At 40.9% G+C, this 12,114-nt stretch overlaps 1 protein-coding gene across 5 annotated transcripts in view; it reads right to left on the bottom strand.

Moving 5' to 3' along the window:
• LOC144500356 (protein FAM53A-like) overlaps nucleotides 1–12,114 on the bottom strand; it is a 114,585-nt gene that overhangs the window by 80,940 nt on the left and 21,531 nt on the right. The window lies entirely within an intron of this gene.

The following is a 12,114-nucleotide window of genomic DNA, read 5'->3' as shown; positions in this document are numbered from 1 at the left end:
GTGACCACTCCACAATAGTTCATGGCAGATCACTCCAATGAATCTGGTAAAAGGTCTGATCTGTTGCAGTGACGTGTTTCTAGTGGGCAATCTTGAGTCTGGCATGAGTGAAAGTTGCAGCTTATTGCAGCACCCAACATGAGAAATGATGGGTTAAGTAAGGTATGCCAGAGTGACCGCCCCCCCCACATCTTCAGGTCGAGTAAACACTTCAATGTTATCAAAATTTAACAAGTTTATCTCCGGCATACCTAGGAATGCAACCCTTGCATTGTGGGGGTCATTTGGATCCCACGTTGACATTAATCCTGAAGGGTCTTGCTTTGTCATTGTAACTGGGAACGCTGGATCAAAGACATCAATTATTATCCTGAAAGTATGCGTGGAACTGACCATGGGTGCGGAGGCTGGGTGTGATCTAGATCCACAAGAACAGACTCCAGAAACAGTTGATGGCACTTAACATGTGCATTGCTTGGTAAGCGGCTGTGTCTATTGCCCTGGAAAGATTAAGAATCTTGTTTGCTGGTGAAGACAGATCACATTTAAGCACAAGGCTCATTGCAAGCTAGGGCTTGTAGTTCATGGGAAAGTTTTGCAATCTTGTCAGCAGCACTCGTCAATAAATGTGGTGGAAGCCAAGTGTTGAGTGGCTTGATAAAATTTTGGTCCAGAAGGGAGAGGTATGGTTCAACTGCAAATGTCCCAACGTCTGCAAGATTATCCATTAGAGTCATTTTGATAAAATGCCTGGGCAAATTGGCTCACCTAACTCCACATGGGCCAAAGGAAGCATGAATTCTGCAAGCATAGATGGTGGAGTTACCAATTAGCACTGGATGCTTGGCCAGTCTGACTATTCAAGGTAAAGTGTAGTTATTAGTGTTCATGTTTTGATTTTTATGCACTAAAAATTACTTTCTTAACCTTGCAGTTCATTCTTTAAATACCTGGATCTTTCGAATGCAAGGGTGTGATAGCCGCTGGCCAGAAAGGAGTGCGTTTCATCAACCAAGGTGACAAACTCAATGGCCACTCAATAGCAGTAGGGGGAGTAGCAAATTTGCACAAAGTACAGTTAATTCCCAAAAAACATCAGCAGGTTCCTCATCCCATGTCTAAACAAGGATTTGAGATGCTTTCATCTAAGCTATCCTACAAGCTTTAGCCCAATGCTGGCAGAAAATACACTTCCTGAGGAAATGTTTATCTGATTGACCCACTTGCTTACATAATAAGCACGATCTGTCATGTGTACGAATAAAGGGTCTCGTCTTATCAGGAGAAGTCAAGGTTGATGCATTTGGAAGAAAGTCGCCGCAGTGCAAAGAGTCTTGGCATCAGCAAATGCAATAACCTCAACTAACAGTGAACCTAAGGCTATGGAGATCTCTGGCCTGATGGATGACAGGGTGCATAACTTCAGCTGAGTGCTGTTACCATCGCTTCACTAGATGTGATAGGCTAGGATAAATTGGTTGTAGCAAATGTAAGACCCATACATTTTCCAGTGAGGATGACAACTCTTCATCCTAGTCAAGAGGTAGACTGCGATGACTAGGTCCATTTTTCAGCAAAAGGTTATTTAAAAGGCCATCAGATGTTGATCCTCATGCCCTTGATCTGACTGCATTTTGAAGCGAGCCAAGTCTAAGTGGTAATCACCACAGTGCAGATGGATGGCCTGCCATATCAAGACAAGTGATGAAGCTTCAACTGACATTGACACCTTAATATCGTGTTGCAAGATACAACGGGCCCAAGTATTAGGACTAATAACTTCACTTTGTTGAGCTGAGAGCCGGGGCGATATCCCATCACCTGCTGTGTCTCTGCATCCACAGAGGGTTACTCCCAGGTGAAACCATCAGAAAGGGGAAAAAGTTAGGATCAACTGTCAAAGTGCAGATTAGATTCTGATGCCAATGATTAAATGAATTGATTGCCTCAATCTTTCCTGACATCACTGCTTCAGTGCCTGTTGTTACTGTACCGTAATGCTGTGGACTAGGTAGAGGTCAATATCCTTGTGCTGCATAAACCCACCAATTTCCTCTAAGAGATGCGAAAGGGTTCCAATGCTGCCGCCACATCAGTAGACTGTGTTTATCTTCAGGTTAGCATAAAAACAGGATCACAACATTAACAGTGCTCAGATAAAAAGCACCAAGTTGTAATGCAACTGCAAAAGTGAGCGGGACAATAAGCAATGCAGAATAATCACACCAACACGGGAACGGACTCTCAGCCACCATAACATTTAACAGGTAACCACAATGATGTAAAATTTCTAGCTGCTAGCTTCCAAGCACGTTGTCAATCTTGGATGATGAGTAATGTGGAAGAAAATTTACAAAAAAACTTTTGTTCACTCGAGAAAGAAACAGCAAGCTATATATTCTGGCCCTTGACTGAAATAGACTGCAGAGAATAGAAATATGACAAATTCTGAAAAGTCTAAGTTCTTATAAATGAAATTGTAGGCCAAAGAATCTCAATAAAACTATTTTACATTATAATTTCTAAACTTTGCCTAAATATTATAAACAAGAGTTTTCTTTTGGCACCAGAGTGACATGTGAAAGGTTACTCGATAGATTAAACTCTTGAAGCCACCATTTATTCCATTGAACAAGCGAGCGAGTAATTCCTCCACTCAAATTCAACATCTTAGAATTTTAATGACTTTGACCAAGTCCACTTTCACACCACCAAATCAATGAACCCCTGTCCAAAATACTTTGGGCAAATTCCAAAGTTAAGAAACTATTTTAAAAGTAAACAGAAGTTGCCTCTATCTCCGCATTAATACAACTATCTGCTGTTGAGCACTGCAGTTACTTTCATGAAAAGAAAGCAAACATTTCATTAATCCTCCATCTTTACTGCCTGCCTTTAATTTCCGCAGACTAACAAAACATCATTTGTCCACTTTAGTGAAGAGGGTCTTGTGTGGCAGCAACTCTGTGCGGCTGTCAAAACCCCAACACCAAGCTTCTAAACTTCCACATAGTTCACACTTGAAATGCTGCTTCTGCGACCTACAGCAAGCGACCACATAGAAATGATGCAGTCGCTTAAATCAACACTGCAGAATCTGCTCGTCACCAACCTATTTTCATGCAAGAACTCTGCAGACCAGTTTCTCACCACACAAAATAAAAATCATACCCTGTGGCTGCCAACAGAACAAATGAACTTCCCATGGACTGGCTGCAATAAAACCTTTTATATTTGGCTTGTCTCTTCTCATTCCAATCAGATCATTTGCTTGCAAATGGCTGAAATGGAGTTCTTTTCAGCTTAGTCAATTTTTCCCATTTTAGCAAACCAACAAGCTTACAGGATTCTGAGAAAGAGAAATGGCGGTTTAAGGCTCCTCCTAGTTAAATTTAGGAAGCTGATCTCAGAATACTATGAACAATAACGACAAAGTTACACGTGTGAATTGATTAGATTAATCATTATGTATCTGATACTTAAAGGATGCTTTAATTATGCGCAAACATCTTCATATACATGCTGCAGTTATGCTCCTTAGCCCCATGCCACTCCTGTGAGGACCTTTGTGCCAGGTTACCTACACTGATAGGATTTTAAAGAAATGGTCCCTCCAAAACTATATGATAGTGGTGGTAAATTCTACAGCACTAACAGATTGTGATGGTTACTGAGGAGATACAGTTGTGGAAAAGTTAAGGAATTAAATTTGGAGAATTTGTATTGAAGGGTAAGAAAGTGCAATGTGTTTAAATAATTTTTGAATAAATTCTATCAAGGAGGCACTGAGCATTACTTAAAATTTCTGTTCCCTGGTTTTGTGTATCCAGCCTTTGTCATTTGAGATGGCCATTTTAGCAATGTGTGAATTAAATTGCCGCTTGGATATTTTCTTACTAAAATGAAAATAAAAGCACAACTTCCATTGGACCCTTAGAATTTATGCATTTATTCAGTAACAGAATCTTAAATCATACTTTTTTTGACTTGTCCTCAGGTGGATGGAGCTATTTCAAGGGGGCATAACTATAGGGTTCATGGTGGGAGATATAGGAAGGATATCAGAGGTAGGTTCTTTATGCAGAGAGTGGTTGGGGTGTGGAATGGACTGCCTGCAGTGATAGTGGAGTCAGACACTTTAGGAACATTCAAGCGGTTATTGGATAGGCACATGGAGCACACCAGGATGATAGGGAGTGGGATAGCTTGATCTTGGTTTCAGATAAAGCTCGGCACAACATCGTGGACCGATGGGCCTGTTCTGTGCTGTACTGTTCTATGTTCTATGCCAGATATCATGGACAAAGACTAATAAACAGCAGTTCTCTTGTTACTCAGTAAATCATGAGGATCTTACACAGCAAGTTTCTGTTTTACACTGCCCCATTTTATTTTGCTTTAACATTGGTCATTTAATGCATCTGTATTCTTATTTAGCATCAAAAGTTTCAATTTAAAGTCACTTTGCACTGCTTTGATGGAGGGCCACATGACCTGATCGGTGTCATTTTGGAACAGCGTGTGCCATTCCCTGACCCTCCCTCATGTCAACTCTCCAGCTCACAGCTTGCCTCTCCTGAACCCTCACTGAGTGAGGGATTGGGAGAAGAACAGCCAGAGGGTCAGCAGTGACAGGGTGGGTTAGGGAGTGGAGCGTGTCACGCAGGAGGTTCAGGAAGTAGTACTGGCAGTGAATGGCAGAATCCTTAGGAATATTAACAGAGATCGGGGCGTGCAAGTCCATAGTTCCCCAGAAGTGGCAACACAGGTAGCCAAGGCAGCATATGGCATGCTTGCCTTCATCAGCCAGGGCATTGAGTACAAGAGTTGGGAAATCATGTTGCAGCTATATAAAACCTTGGTTAGGCCACATTTGGAGTATTGCATGCAGTTCTGGTCACCATATTACCAGAAGGGGATGTGAAAGCTTTGGAGAGAGAGCAAAGGCGGCTCACCAGGACGTTGCCTGGCCTCGTGGGCGTTGGCTATAAGGAGAGATTGAATAAACTAGGATTGTCTTCCTGGAAAGATGGAGGCTAAGGGGAGACATGATAGAGGTCTACAAAATTATGAGGGGCATAGACAGGGTGGATAGTCAGAGGTTTTTTCCAAGGATGGAAGTGTCAACTGCAAGGGGGCACAGGTTCAAGGTGAGAGGGGGAAAGTTTAAGGGAGATGTGCTGGGGAAGTTTTTCACGCAGAGAGTGGCGAGTGCCTGGAACACGCTGCCAGAGGTGGTGGTGGAAGCAGGAACATTAGCAACATTTAAGAGGCATCTGGATGGGTACATGAATAGAGAGGAAAGAGGGGGATATGGACCACGGGCAGAAGGTTCTTTTTAATTAGGGCATCATGATCAGAACAGGCTTGGAGGGCCAAAGGGCCTGTTCCTGTGCTATACTTTTCTTTGTCCTGAACTGGAGAGAAGTAGAAAGTTACCACATTTCAATGTTTTATTTTAAATGTTGGTTAATTTACTCACTGTAGAAATTTAGCAATATAGAGTATTTCAACAGAGTATAACATTGCAATGTTTTTTCTGATGAGACCAACAAAACCTAACCACAGCTTTTACATTGCAGAAAGTCCTTTCACTCAGGCTGTACTTCTCAGGAACACAGCTACAATTTTAAATGAGGACTTATTCTACCTAAAAAAGACATTTCTCTGGTCCTATAGCAAGAGCTGCTTCATTTTTTTGCAACTTAGTACAGAAATCTGAGTAATATGGTATTACAAACGAAAACAAATGGAAAGTATCACATTCACTGCTTTTATAAGGTTACGAATAATTACTCATTGTGCTCACGGGAAGTCTGAAGATGGTGTTTTTAAAGGGTAAAAGCATAATAATATATGCAATGTAATGCTATTCTACTGAAGAGCACGTGGGCGACTTCAAGGATACCAAGTCCAACATTGTTGAATTCAACATCAGGCTCCACTCAGATCATCCTTAAAACCCAACTCTGGCGAAGGTTTTGGTCACCCCCTCCTCTCAAAACTCTGGCTCTGTTTCTACATTGGAACATTTTTCTATATTAAAAGTGCTATCTTAATACAGGTTGCTGATGTTGTAGATATCCAAGCTGTTGGGATGTCGGTTTTCTTACACTGGCAGTGTAACAGTGTAAATGCACCAGACTCCATTTACATTCTAAAATAGATAGAATGTATAAAAGAATATTAATAATCAGACGTACTGAAACAGCACTTTTCAAATAAAGGACAAATTAATCAATGTAGCCTGCAGAGCTACCAACTGCGCAATTTATTTATGAGAATATATCTTGTTGCAAAGCTTTAAAACTGGCCATGGTAAATCCCCCCAACTGTTAGGGGGATTAGCAGGGTAATGTGGGGTTACAGGAATACAGCCTGGGTGGGATTGTCGTCAGTGCAAGCTCAATGGGCTGAATGGCCTCCTTCTGTACTATAGGGATTCTGTGATTTGTGCAGTCACCAGTGTTCAAGGTGAGGATAGCATTTGCCTCAGACCCAGCAGCAATGTAACACTGTTTTGCTGGGGTTTGGTTTCTTCCACTGGGCACGGCACGTATGGTTACATTGCTGAACATAAGTGAACACAAGAACAGCAATGTAACAAAAATTGCAACATGATAGGCCACATGGTACAACGGAGTTGGGGGATTCCAAAACTAGGGGTCATAGTCTGAGGATAGGGGATAAATCCAAGGAGAAATTTATTCACCCAGAGGGTGGTGAATGTGTGGGAATCACTACCACAGAATATAGTGGAGGCCAAAATGTTGTCTGATTTCAAGATGAAATTAGGTATAGCTCTTGGGGCTAAAGGGATCAAGGGATATATGGGGAAGGGGAAATCAGGATATTGAATTCGATGATCAGCCATGATCAAGATGAATGGAGGAACAGACTCGAAGGGCCAAATAGCCTACTCCCGCTTCTAGTTTTTATTAGTTGGCTGTCCAAATACAGCCTTCACTAAACAAGCATAATAACCTTCAATTTCCCGAGAGAAACTACACACATGCAAATTCTCCAACATTACCAAACGTTGTGACCAGCTGATGCAGGCCTAGTTAAACTGCTCCATGTCTAGATTAAGGCTGTAAATGAGGTCTGGAACAGAGTGATGCTGCTGGAACAAACTCAACAATGGTCTGGCTATCGGTGAGCAGATGCCCTTTGGTGACCCCCTCCATTCTACTGGACTCAATCAACTTCTACAAATCACCTCGCACTGTAGCTACAAAAGACAAGCTCTACAGGATCTCACCAAGGTTGCTTCAATTATAGCTCCTTTCTCCACAGCAGAAGAATAGTCGGAATGCTCTGATAACATCATGCCCTCCAAAGCCTTCCCCAAGTCACAGCACTATTGCAGGAGAAGGCTCAGCACCTGCTTCCCAGAGCACTACAGGATGCACAATAAATGCCCCCTTGCCAGTCTCACCATATACAAAGAACAAATGAGTCTTTAGAAAATGTTTGCTGACTTCAGTCAAATATCTGCAGTGAATAATCCAAACAAATTGAAAAATTTATAAAGGGCTCTCAATACATTAATCTTTTGCAAATAATTATACAGCAACCCTTTCCAAAACCAAATCTAAGATTTGAACAAGCATTTTTCCAATTCCGCATTATGGATCTTTCAGCTGTGGAAGTTCATCAGTGAGCATGATGATGCACAAACAAAAAAAAAACCTGATATTTATTCTCCTTTAATCCCATAAAACGTACTGCGGTTGCACCTCCTACACATACTGCACCTCATTAATTTTAGCATTGCAGGCATCATTTTTCAGATTTGCCTTTTTAAGGCTTGGTGGAAAGGCTACAATTACAGCTACAAGTTCTTAAAACATGATGACAAGGCTGTTCTTCAACCCTTCGAATACAGAATAAAGCTCATTTAAGAGAATGCATTAAGATTGCGTAACAGTAATAAATCACTTATTACAGAACTGACTGTGGCAATAACTTGCATTTGTATGGTGCCTTTAACAGCAAACACCGACCATAATCCCACCCAGGCCCTATTCCCGTAACCCAATACATCAATCAACCTAACCCACACATCTTTGGAGCATGGTAGGAAACTGGAGCACCCGGAGGAAACCCACGCAGATGCGGGGAGAATGTGCAAATCAGGTCATTGAGGCCAGAATTGAACCCGGATCCTTTGCGCTGTAAGGCAGCAGTGCTAACCATTGTGCCTCCGTGCCATCCTGTATCAAGTGAGATAGTGGAGAAGTAGAACTGGATGTTGTCACCACATGTGAAGGGTGAACTCACTAGAGGGCTGTTTCACCAAAGGGCATGCAGATGAGGAAGAAATATCAGCAAGTCTTGCTTGTAATTTACTCCTCAAATCAATAAGCTTCTTTAGCATGAAAATCATGTCAGATTTATTAGGTGCAGTAAAGTATTTAAACATGCACTTAAAGGTGCATGATGGTGATGGTTGATTGGGCATTGAGTTACAATTCAAAGCTTGATACTTTAAGCTTTCACTAATCAAAATACTGAGCAGTCAGCCAGTTTTATACCTCTCAATTATTCACTCCATATGACCGTCCACACTATTATGCATTATGCAATATATAGAAGTAAAAATACAAAACCATATATGAAAAACTTAATTGACATATTGCCTATATCTAACTTTGGCTTTCCTAACTGAAGCAGTTCTTTTTCTGTTAACAAGTATAACGCCCTTACTTTATTCTTAGATGGTTTCATTCTAGTTCCATACAATTGCTATTCTTTTAAGTGAAACCTTATAATTAGAAGTTGGTCTTTTTTTCTGTATCAATCGTACCAATTAAAAAGGATGTATGCTCAGATGTTTCCTTTGTAGAACTAACTGCTTCCCCACACAGTTATCAAATGATTCACAATGCAATGGCATGTCTAATTATTACTTCACCCTGAAACTGACCATTGTTGCAGCATTAACCCTGATCCAATAGCCCACCAGTTCTTTAATTTGACGCATGTCCCCACTATAATATAATGAGAATATCATAGTACAATATTAGTAAATGAGAAAGATTAACTATTGCCTGGCACACGTTTGGATCTTTGTGGGCTCCAGAGGCAAGGCGGCAGGGCAGGAAGAGAAGCCACAGCTGGGGACAATCTGTCTTTGACTGGATTATGAGGGAAACTAAAGATAATTCCCCTGAGCTACATAAGGAAGTTGGTGATATTGTCAGATGCAGTTCAGTTCCACATCAGAAACTTAAGCACAAAATCTAAGCTAGCGCTCAGGTGCAATATTGAAGGAGTGCTGCATTATCAGAGGTGCCATCTTTTGGTTGGTACGATAAATGGAGGCCCACTGCTCTCAGATCAGTTTAAAAGATCTCATGACAATAAGGTTTAAAGTTTATTTATTAGTTGCAAGTAGGCTTCCTTTAACACTACAATGAAGTTACTGTGAAAATCCCCTAGTTGCCACACTCCAGTGCCTGTTCAGGTGCACTAAGGGAGAATTTAGTATGGCCAATACACCTAACCAGCACGTCTTTTGGACTGTGGAAGGAAACTGGAGCACCCGGATGAAACCCACACAGACACGGGGAGAAAAAGTGCAGATTCTGCACTGATAGTCCCCAAGCTGGGAATTGAACCCGGGTCCCTGGCGCTGTGGAGCAGCAGTGCTAACCACTATGCCACCCTATTTCATGTACTATTTTGAGGACAGAATTCTCCCCAGTGTTCTGGCCAATAATGATCCATCAACCAACATCACAAATGGATCTAATCACAATAACTGCTTTTTGTGGGACCTTGTTGTGCGCAAAACTGGGCCAGGTTATTCACATTGCAATAGTGAGTTACACTGTTAAAAGTACTTCATTAGCTGTAAAACACTTTGGCACATCATGAAAGGCACTATAAAATCACAGTTCCTTTGAATTCATGCAAAAGGCAACAGACAAAACAGATAGTAGAGGCAGTCATAGTACATCATTCTGATTAAGACCATTTTGGTATGGGGAAGAAACCCGACTGAAGAGATGGGTACAGTTTTAGTTTGTTTGGGGTGGTGAGGGTGAAAGGTTGATGGGGCATAGGTAATAATGTATATCACCACTTCCAAGAAATTGAAAACAAACGCCATGAAAGAATGCAAGCAGTGAAAATCGTCACAATGGTGATACTCTGACCTTTGCTGTCTTAAGCATAAATAGCTAAATATTGGTATAAGATAAGAATTGGTAGTCAGAGTTATACAACACAGTAAGTAGCCCTTTGGCCCATCATGTCACAATGGCCATCAAGCACCTATCTATTCTAATCCCAATTACCAGCACTTGGTCCGTAGCCTTGTATGCCATGGTGTTTTATGTGCTCATCAAAATACTTAAATGTTGAGGCTACCCACCTCCATCATAATCATCGGATAATTTGGTATCTCGTGCCAAAAATATCATGCGCTGACTATTTTGGGCAATTAGAGTTGCAACTCATCTTCCATTAGAACTGAAATCAAGACCAGACCTATGCCTGTTCCTGCTTCCAGTGAAAGTAAGACAGACAGCTGTGGGTTCAAGCCCCACCATAGATATTCCTGAGCTGCTAAGGTAGCTCTGCATACTAACATATGAAAATAAGTAACAGGAAAAGGCCTATTACAAAGCTAACACACCCCATGGAATGATACCTTGTTATGTAATGAAAACACTCCCTACTCACCCAGGGTCACAACCACAGGGCAGAACAAAACAACAGGAAATGTTCTCCCCGATCCTTTAAAATAAGCAAAACTAGCCCATGAAATCATTGACAAATGTTGTATGCCAAATGTGTCATCTGTTTACATACAAATCAATACATTTCAAAAGTAATTCACTGATGTGTATATGACAGGAGTAAACTGTACAGGAAGGATTAAGTATTAACTAAAACATTTTGAATAGAATAGCAGCTTCCTAAATGTGCAGTGTAACAGTGCATTTTAGAACAGAATGGGCAGACTTGCTGAAAATTTGTGGGGTTTTAATGAAAACCAATCTAGGCCTCGAAAAATGGTACCTGATCCCCTTGATTCAAGTCATTTGTTCAAGAAACACCATCTGTGCTCACAATTATTGAGTAACTGGACAACCATTTCCAGTATCCACACATGTACAGTTAAACATAGAAACCCAGAAGTTGATCCTTCACAAGCTTTGCTATACCGGTACCAAAGAAATTTAGCATTAAAACACACGAAGGGTGTGAAGTTGCAGTACTTTCCTACTAAAAGTTAGAGATTGCCCATTCAAACGCAGGTGATTTTTTTTTCATGGTGTAACAAGACTTAACTATCAAACCACCTCGCTGGCATTGAAAAACACGGGATTTCATTCCTTCAGATTTTAACTATCATCGTCCAATTTAAAAAGAACAATTTTGTTTAAACTTTTTGTTTCTCATCTCTCAATCCCATCTTTCTCTCTCTTCTTTATTTCACTTTCTGTAAGCAATTTTAAAATGAGTTAAATATTAAACCTTACTGATTCAGACTCTGCGTGGCTCTGAGTGTGTTCTCCATTGGATTGGTTGAGGAAAACTCTGCTTGCCTAATACAGTCCCAGATTCCCTGGAGAAATGCCACACATTCATATTGAATTATCAGAAGTTGCCACATACAAGCTCACGAAAAATCGTCAGGCAGCTGTACTTGTATTGAACGGCAAGCACCATTCATTTTCCATCAACGGAAAAATTCGGCCAAATAATCTTACTTCGAAAAATACAATGGGTAATCAGGTGTAATTTGTTATGGGGACAAAAGTTTATTCAACACTGAACAGACCTTAGCCACCATTATGAAACCAATATTAAAAACGTGATATTAGTTTGTGATCTCAGACGCGTGATCTTCCATTAAAAACTAATATAACCAAAGACACGAAAATGTTATTAATGTACCCCTCCCAATTTGCAATGTTGGACTCGATAAAACATTTGACGTAATTAAAAGTTATAACGCCCCATAAATGCAAAAACAGATTAGCATTCGCAAGTGTCAGCTGGTGCCGCATGACGAGAGGATAAGGGCCTTGCCCTCAATTTGTCAGATTGTAATCTTATCTCAGCTTGACCGGAGGTTATGCATTTCTGCTCAGATAG

The sequence above is a fragment of the Mustelus asterias genome, chromosome 1, assembly GCF_964213995.1.
Source record: "Mustelus asterias chromosome 1, sMusAst1.hap1.1, whole genome shotgun sequence".
Taxonomy (NCBI): Eukaryota; Metazoa; Chordata; class Chondrichthyes; order Carcharhiniformes; family Triakidae; genus Mustelus; species Mustelus asterias.
Note: the sequence above shows the minus strand (reverse complement) of the source record. Positions and strands in the feature narration are given on the sequence as shown.